Raw genomic sequence first — 9,821 nt, 5'->3', positions numbered from 1 at the left:
GCCTGGCTAATTTTTCTATTTTTAGTAGAAGCAGAAATATGTTGGCCAGGCTGGTCTGGAACGCCTGACCTCAGGTGATCCACATACCTTGGCCTCCCAAAGTGCTGGGATTACAGGTGTGAGCCGCTGCACCTGGCCAAGAACGGACTTTTTCATGGAAAATATAATTACAATGTTACATAAACTGTTATGTAGAATAGAAAAGATGGAAATTTTCTTAGTTTATTTTATAAAATCAGCATAAATTCTGATATCAAAACCCAACAGAGAGCACACACACACACACACACACACACACACACACACACAAATTCAGACCAATTGACATTATGAAAGAAATGTAAGGGCCAGCCACTGAGGCTTAACCCTGTAATCTTAGCACATTGGAAGGCTGAGGCAGGATGATCACTTGAGGCCAGAAGTTCAAGACCAGCTTGGGCAACATGGTGAAACACTGTCTCTACAAAAAAAGTGCAAAAAATTAGCCAGGCATGGTGGCATACACCTGTAGTCCCAGCTCCTTCAGTGGGAAGATTGCTTGAGCTTAGGGAGTGGAGACTGCAATAAGCTGTGTTCAAGCTACTGAACTTTTGCTTGGGCAACAGCATGAGACCCTGACAAAAAAAAAAAAAAAGGCTGGGTGCAGTGTTTCACACCTGTAGTTCCAGCACTTTGCAGGGCTGAGTCAGGCGAATCGCCTGAGGCCAGGAGTTAGGGACCAGCCTGGCCAACATGGTGAAACCCCGTCTCTATTAAGAATATAAAAATTACCCAGGCGTGGTGGCTCATGCCTGTAATTCCAGCTACTCTGGAGGCTGAGGCAGGAGAATCGCTTGAACCCAGGAAGCAGAGGTTTCAGTGAGCCAAGATCATACCACTGCATTCCATTCTAGGCAACAAAGTGAAACTCTGTCTCAAAAAGAAAATAAAAAAAGAAAAGAAAAAAGAAAAAAAGAAAAAGGCAGAGAAGAGAAGAGAAAAAAGGAAGGAAGGAAGGAAGGATGGAAGGAAGGAAGGGAGGAAGAAAGGAAGAAAGGAAGGGAGGGAGGGAAATTAATCTTAAATAAGTATTTGCAAGTTAAATTCTGCAAATGATTTCAAAAAAATACTAAAAGAGCCATTTGCGATGTTTGGGACCTCACACTTGGGTGACTGAGGCAGAAGGATGGCTTGAGTTCAGGAATTTGAGGCTGCAGTGAAATATGATCTTACCACTGCACTCCAGCCTGGGCAACAGAGTGAGACCCTGTATCTTAAAAAAAAAAAAAAAAAAAAAGAATTTATTTTGTAACACCTGATCTATATATTAATTTTTTTTTTTTTTTTGAGTCGGAGTTTTGCTCTTGTTACCCAGGCTGGAGTGCAATGGCGCGATCTCGGCTCACCGCAACCTCCGTCTCCTGGGTTCAGGCAATTCTCCTGCCTCAGCCTCCTGAGTAGCTGGGATTACAGGCACGCGCCACCATGCCCAGCTAATTTCTTTTTGTAGTTTTAGTAGAGACGGGGTTTCACCGTGTTGACCAGGATGGCCTCGATCTCTTGACCTCGTGATCCGCCCGCCTCAGCCTCCCAAAGTGCTGGGATTACAGGCTTGAGCCACCGCGCCCGGCCTAGTATATCATTTTAATAGGTCAAAGAGGGGAATCTACGTATTTATTTAGATCATTGCTGAAAAGGCATTTGATACAAACAAATATCCACCTTTGAGTCTTGTTTTAGTCAGTTTGGGCTGCTATAGCAAATTACTATGGGATGGGCTAGGTGGTTCAACCACCATTTATTTCTCACAGTTCTAGAGACTGGGAAATACATAATCAAGATACCGGCAGATCCATTGAGCATTCTTTTTCCTGGTCTGTAGATGGCTATCTTTTATTTTACACACACTTACACACACACACTTAAACACACACACACACACATATCTTTTTTTTAGAGAGACAGGGTTTCACGATGTTGGTGAGGCTGATCTCGAACTCCTGACCTCAGGTGATCCACCAGCCTTGGCTTCCCGAGGTGCTGGGATTACAGGCATGAGCCACCCCACCTGACTGATGGCTATCTTTTCATTATATCCTCACATGATGAAAAGCAGAGAGAAATTGAGATCCCATGTCTCCTCCTCTTTTGATAAGTGCATTAATCTCATCATGAGGTTCCTATCATCATGAACTAATCAAACCCTAATTACCTCACAAAGGCCCCACCACCAAATATCATCACATTGGGGTTTAGGATTTCAAAATATGAATTGTGGAGAAACATAGACATTCAGTCCATACAAATACTAATAACAATAAACTAGGAATTGAGTGAAACATGATAATCAAGAATACTTTTATGAAATCCAGGTAATATCGCACTTAATGTTGAAATACTAGGCTTCCATTAATGTAAGGACTACAAAAGAGAACCTTCCCTTATTACCATTATTTAAGAAGTTCTGTAAATTCTAGCAATTAAAATAAGATGTAAAATAAATAAGAAGGATTACTATGAAAAAGAGAAGATAAATGTATCATTATTTACAGATGATGAAGTTGTGTATATTTATAACTAATAAAAAAGTTAAATGAAGTAGGCAGAAAAGAAAGTAGTCACTGAGCTGGGTGCTGTGGTGCATGCCTACAGTCCCAGCTATGTGGGAGGATCTCTTGAGCCAGGAGTTTGAGACTGCAGTGTGCTATGATCACACCTGTGAATAGCCACTGCACTCCCACCTAGACAACATAGCAAGACTCTGAGGAAAAAAAAAAAAAAAAAAAAGAAGGAAAATGCAATCACTGACACCACCCTGTTCAAAAACGGTCTTGTACATATACATCTGAACACTGGCCTAGTAATCCAAGTTCTGTTCACCATTCCCTCTCCTCCCAGCAACAGTTAGAAGTAAACCCTAAACTGTTTGAGCAGGAAAATATATAGTCCTGGGTAGCTGAACTAGAATGGTGTGTGTGTATGTGTGTGTGTGTGTGTGTGTGTGTGTGTGTGTATTTGTTTCAGAGATAGAGTATTGCTGGCTGGGTGCGGTGGCTCACTCCTGTGATCCCAGCACTTTGGGAGGCCGAGGCAGGCAGATCACCTGAGCTCAGGAGTGCAAGACCAGCCTGGCCAACATGATGAAACCCCCTCTCTACTAAAAATACAAAAAAATTAGCTGGTGTGGTGGTGAGCACCTGTAATCCCAGCTATTCAGGAAGCTGAGGCAGGAGAATCGCTTCAACCCGGGCGGCGGCGGTTGCAGTGAGCCAAGATCGTGCGGTTGCGCTCCAGCCTGGGCAATAGAGCGAAACTCTGTCTCCAAAAAAAAAGAAAAGTGGCGTGTGTGTTTTTGTTTCTCAGGTAGAACATGGCGAAAAGCTCACGTAGTAAGTGGAAAAGAAAGATGTGTGCTGAAAAGAGAAAAAAGAATGCCCCAAAGGAGCTCAGCAGGCTTAAAAGTATTCTCAAACTAGACTGGTATTTTAATGAAAGACGTTCAAGAGATAGCAACTGTGGTGGTACTCAAACCCAAACATTGCCAAAAGAAAATGCAATGTGAGGTAAAAGATGAAAAAGATAACATGAAAATGGAGACTGATATTAAGAGAAACAAAGACTCTTCTAGATCATCATGGACAGTATCCAACATGGATGAACCCAAAGCAAAGAAAAAAGCTGAAGGCAAAGCAAGAGAAAAGAAAGGGGAAAAGAAAAGCAAAAACAGTGAAGGTGGCCAAGGGTTTGACTTTGTAGACTCTTAAACCTTGGAAAATGCCACATTGGATAGACGGTGGATTAGAATGTATACACATCTGTACTTTGATTTCAACTCCCACTAAATGAAAACTATTCATTTTCCTATTTTAACTTGGCCTTTTTTCTTCAATGCAAACCCAGCATAACTCCTCAAGTTTGTTTTGGGAATTTGAATAAAATACTTTTTTTTTAATACAAAAAAAAAAAGAGGGAGATAAAGATAGAGTATTGCTATGCTATGTTGCTGGGGCTGGACACGAACTTCTAGGCTCCAGCAATCCTTCTGCCTCAGCCTCCTGAGTAGAGTAGATGGGACTACAGGTATGTGTTACCATGCCTAGCTGAAAGCGGGTTTTCACTTCAGGGTGGCATGGTATGAGAAATCCAAGAGCAGGGTCCTCTAAAGCCTTGCTACTCAAAACGTGGTCTGTTGACCAGCAGCATGGACACCCCTGGGGAGTGTGCAAAAATGAGGAACCTCAGACCTCTTCAGACCAATTAAATAAGAATCTGCAGATCCTAAATTGATTTGCATGCACTTTGGAGATTAAACACGCTACTGTAAAATGGGGGGCCCAGAGTTGTGCTTCTTTTCCTTGGTCTAAGGTCATCTGCACCCCTATAGCAGGGTGCAAAGCAGGACAGGCAGAGTGCAGGCTGGATTTCAGATACCTTTCTCCTTTTGAGTACCGTTATATAAAATGCAACTGTAGGGGAAGGCTCTGGTAAGTGTCATATACGTTTGATTTTTTTTTTTTTTTGAGACAGAGTCTTGTTCTGTCGCCCAGGCTGGAGTGCAGTGTCACCATCTTTGCTCACTGCAGCCTCTCCCGACTTCAAGCGATCAAGCAACCGTACTCTTGGATTTCTCATGTCATGCCACTTTGACATGAAAACCCATTTTCAGCTAGGCATGGTGATACATGCCTATAGTCCAGCTACTCAGGAGGCTGAGGCAGAAGGGATTGCTTGAGTCTAGGAGTTCGCATCCAGCCTGAGCAATATAGCAATACTCTATCTCTATTTCTTAAACACACACACACACACACACACACACACACACACACACACACACCATTCTAGTTCAGCTACCCAGGACTCATGAAAGATCATGGCTACTGTATGGAAATGGAGCAGCAAGAAATGGCAGGCACACATATTGCATATATCTCCTCTGCTCACACACATACTTTATTGTCCCATTGAACTTCACTTACAAAATACAAGTTTAAAGATAACATTATTAAGAATTTCAAGATGGCAACAGAAGAGCGTAAAACCTCCAGAATAGCTGGGATTACAAGTGTGCATCACCATGCTTGGCCATCAGAAATGTTTTAAACAAGAAAATGACTTGATAATATTTATAATTTAGCTCATTCTTGTGATACAATGAATTGGTGAAAAGCAACCTGAGCTGGCTACATTTTGCAGGACATAGTACAAAGTAAATATGTAGAGCTTGTTAAAAAAGCATGAAAATATGATGTTAAAGGTACTACAATATAAAGCTTTTTCTATTCCTCTGCAGTCTTTGCCTTCACTTGTCATGGTGTTTCTTATTTGTTATGCAATATTGTGCTAAGTAAAGGAAAATTAATATTTTTGATTATTACTAAAAGTTTTAACATTTATCTTTATATTGTGCAATGCTAGCTTTAAATGCAAACATAAGAACATTTAGCTCCTAAAAAGAATCACTGAAATTGCACAATTTATATTTCTTTTATCTTTTTATTTTTATTTTTAATATTCTTTGGGGAATCAGCTAATAACTCAATTTGTATTTATATAGCTGATACGTGCATATATAATTTGTCTGCTCAGAACACTGGAAATGCTGCACAAAACCAACTCCATTGTGTGTCTCTCACTTTTTTTTTTTTTTTTTTTTAAGACAGGGTTTCACCATGTTGGCTAGGCTGGTCTTGAACTCCTGACCTCAGGTGATCTGCCCATCTCGGCCTCCCAAAGTGCTGAGATTACAGGCGTGAGCCACCACGCCCGGCCACTTTTTTTTTTTTGAGATGGAGTCTCACTATATTGCTCAAGATGGCCTCGAACTCCTGTCTTAGCCTTCTGATTATCTGGGACCACAGGTGCACAATACTATGCCCAGTTTATCTCGCTTTTTGATAGGTGTACATTCTACCAACATGCTTTTTTTCTTTCTTTCTTTTTTATTTTTTAACACGGGGTTTCATCATGTTGGTCAGGCTGGCCTTGAGCTCCCGACCTCAGGTGATCCTTCCGCCTTGGCCTCCAAAGTGCTTGGATTACAGGCATTATCCATCACACCTGGCTTCTACCAACATGCTTTATCCTTGGCCTACTGATGAGTAGGTGAGTAGGGAGGGACTGAAAGGAAAGTGAATTACAGGTTCGCTATCTTTCCCTTTCCTACTATGTTATGTTCAGCATAAGTTGTTGGCTAATACCAGGAAGAAACATGAACAAAAAAGGATATCATGGGACTCTGTGGTCATGGAAGTTTCTTTTCTCTCTTTTTTTTTTTTTTTCTTGAGACAGAGCCCAGGCTGGAGTGCAGTGGCACAATCTCCACTCACTGCAACCTCCGCCTCCCAGGTTCAAGCTATTTTCCTGCCTCAGCCTCCTGAGTAGCTGGGATTACAGGTGGCCACCACCACACCTGGATAATTTTTGTATTTTTAGCAGAGATGGAGTTTCACCATGTTGGCCAGGCTGGTCTTAAACTCCTGACCTCAGGTGATCTGTCCACCTCAGCCTCTCAAAATGCTGGGATTACAGGCATGCGCCACTGCACCCAGACCAGAAGTTTCTTAGAATGTCATTATTACCTTCTTTGTTCCTTCAAAGCAAGATCTGATTCCCCAGTGGAAAGCATGGGCTTTCTGTGCTCACTGAGGCTCTGCACACTTCTTTTGTACTCACTTTGAGCTTTACTGAACTCCCACATATCATGGGTCTACTGGAATCTTGTGCTCATGAGGCATCATGGCTACTATATGGAAATGGAGGAGCAAGAAATGGCAGGCACACGTATTGCATATATTTCCTCTGCTCACACACATACTCTATTGTCCCATTGGACTTCACTTACAACATACAGACTTAAAATTAGGAATTTCAAGATGGCAACAGTAGAGCTCAAAACCAAGCATGGAGCCCTTTGTGACTGCACAGGTCATTTGCCCATGAATTCCACTTTGAAAGCCACAACAGAGGCAAGAAGACCAATATAGAGGGCACTATATTAATCAAGGTGAAAAAGAATGGTGGCTAAGACTGTTATCTGTTGAAGTTGGCAAGGGCAAATTCAGTGGAGTGATGGAAGCAAAGGTGAGAATGCAGTGGGCTACAATGTGAGTAGATCAGCATACAAGGCAGGTGTAGACAACTATTTTTTTTTTTTGAGATGGATTCTTGCTCTGTCACCCAGTCTGGATTGTAGTCGTGCGATCTCAGCTCACTGCAACCTCCATCTCCCATCTGGGTGGGAGTGATTCTCCTGCCTCAGCCTCCTGAGCAGCTGGGACTACAGGTGCATGTCACCACGCCCAGCTAATTTTTTTTTTTTTTTTTTGTATTTTTAGTAGAGATGGGGTTTCATCGTGTTAGCCAGGTTGGTCTTGATCTCCTGATCTCGTGATCCACCCACCTCAGCCTCTCAAAGTGCTGGGATTACAGGCATAAGCCACCATGCCTGGTGACAACTCTTTCAAGAAATGTGGCCGTAAAAAAAGAATGAGGGATAATTTGGTAGATAGAAGGGAACTTGAAGGCAAAGGATATTATAATTTTTATGTAAAGTGATTTGGGACATTTAAAAGTGGGAGATACCAGAAGAGAGGGTGAGGTAGAAAATAAAAGAGAACAAAGAGGTAATCTACACGCCTAGGCTTTTAGAAGGTCAGTTAAGCTCTACAGCAAGGGCAAGGATCTTTGTTTTGCTCACTGTTTTGTGCTGATAATATCACATTAGTTTTTTAGGGCTTTCATAACAAAGTATCACAAACTGGGTGGCTCAAAACAACAGAAATTTGTTGTCTCACAGTCCTGGAGGCTAGAAGTCTGAAATCAAAGTTGGCAGAGCCATGCTTCCTCTGAAACCTTTCTTGCCTCTTCTCAGCTTCTAGTGGTATTCAGGCAATCTATGACATTCCTTGGCTTGTAGCTGCATAACTCCAACCTCTACCTTTATCATTACATGACGTTCTCTCTGTGTCTCTGTTTTTATGGCCATCTGCTTATAAAGACAGCAATCATATTGGATTAAGACTCACTCTACTTCGTCACCTCATTTTAACTCATTATATCTGCAATGATCCTATTTCCATTCTGTGGTACTAGGGATTAAGACTTCAACATATCTTTTTTGGGAAGACATAATTCAACCAAGTAAATTCTGTATTTGTTGAATAAATAAATGTGATTCAGAAACTGGGGGAGAAATTTGTCTTATCCCTCAGGACACCATTCTATTGTAGTGAGAGGAATGAAAAACAGTGGATACATATGAAAGCTGGGGTAAGGAAATTGTGTCATCTGTCAACATCAAAATTTTCCATGAAGTGGGAGGTAAAATCATATTTTTTTTTTTTTTTTGAGACGGAGTTTCACTCTTGTTACCCAGGCTGGAGTGCAACGGTGCGATCTCGGCTCACTGCAACCTCCGCCTCCTGGGTTCAGGCAATTCTCCTGCCTCAACCTCCTCAGTAGCTGGGATTACAGGCAGGCGCCACCATGCCCAGCTAATGTTTTGTATTTTTAGTAGAGACGGGGTTTCACCATGTTGACCAGGATAGTCTCGATCTCTTGACCTCGTGATCCACCCGCCTCGGCCTCCCAAAGTGCTGGGATTACAGGCTTGAGCCACTGCGCCCGGCCATATTTTTAGGTGAGGAAAGAATTGAGATAGGAGAGGAAGGAGTGAAGAAATGTAGAGGAGAAAGGAAGTCTGAAGAAAGAAAACTGACAAAGGAAATAAGAATTGCCTTGTAGCATTTAGAGCATGGTTGAGTTGGAGACCATAAATTTATGGTGGTATAAATCTGCGCTGCCATGTGATTTCTGCAGCAAGGCTCAGTAATACTCGCATGTTGCTGGGAAAGGCAATTGGTTGAAGCAATCCACAGCTGGGTGTGTTACAGACCAGTGGGTCTAGGTAGTGTTACAGACCAGTGGGTTCTTCTTGCCCATCTCACAGAAAAGCCAATACACTGAGATAGCAGTGTTGCAGTAGAGTTTGATTATAGCAAGGCAACTAAATGGAAGGACAGGAGATATTTCTCAAATCTGCCTCCCCAAGAATTCAGAGGTTATGGTTTTGAAGGATAATTTGGTGGGCTGGATCTAGGGAATGAATGCTGCTGATTGGTTAGGGATGAAATCATAAGGAAGTTGAAACTGTCCTTGTGCACTGAATCGGTTCTTGCATGGGGGTGTTGGAGAGTCACAGGACACATAGTGTCAATTCTGTGACATGGGTCATAGGTACAGCTAGCATCTGCAGGATACAGAAGTCTGAAAAATATCTCAACACCAGTCTTAGATTTTACAATAGTATTGTTATTTATAGGAGCAATTAGGGTTACAAATCTTGTGGCCTCCAACTATATAACTCCTGAACAATAAGCAATATGAAAAAGCAAGCTAGGGAACAATGGCTTGTTATCGTTTAACTGTGTCTACATCTTCACAGAATTCATGCCATTCCCATAATTCTAACCTTGTTCATTAGTTTTACCTGCAGTTTTGGTCCCTGAACAATAAGGGGGTTAGTTTTAAGAAGGAACTGCTTTCATCATTGCTTTAAACTATAAACTAAATTCTTCCCATGATTAGCTTAAACCATGCCTAGGAATGAGCAAGAGTAGGTAGACTTTGTGAGGTTAGAAGCAAGATAGAGTCAGTTAGGTTAGATTTCTCTCATTGTTGCCGGGCGAGGTGGCTCACGCCTGTAATCCTAGCACTTTGGGAGGCCGAGGTGTGTGGATCACCTGAGGTCAGGAGTTCAAGACCAGCCTGGCCATTATGGTGAAACCCCATCTTTGAAAAAAAAAAAAATTTCTCTCATTGTTATAATTTTTGCAAAAGTGGTT

At 41.9% G+C, this 9,821-nt stretch overlaps 1 pseudogene; it reads left to right on the top strand.

The window, feature by feature from the left end:
• Positions 1-3,349: 3,349 nt before the first annotated feature.
• LOC116549078 lies at positions 3,350-3,847 on the top strand (annotated as a pseudogene).
• Positions 3,848-9,821: the final 5,974 nt, after the last annotated feature.

This window comes from Sapajus apella, unplaced genomic scaffold (genome assembly GCF_009761245.1).
Source record: "Sapajus apella isolate SASKATOON/1434 unplaced genomic scaffold, GSC_monkey_1.0 scaffold6, whole genome shotgun sequence".
Lineage (NCBI taxonomy): Eukaryota > Metazoa > Chordata > Mammalia > Primates > Cebidae > Sapajus > Sapajus apella.
The sequence above is the reverse complement of the archived record's forward strand: the minus strand, read 5'-3'. Positions and strand labels throughout refer to the sequence as shown.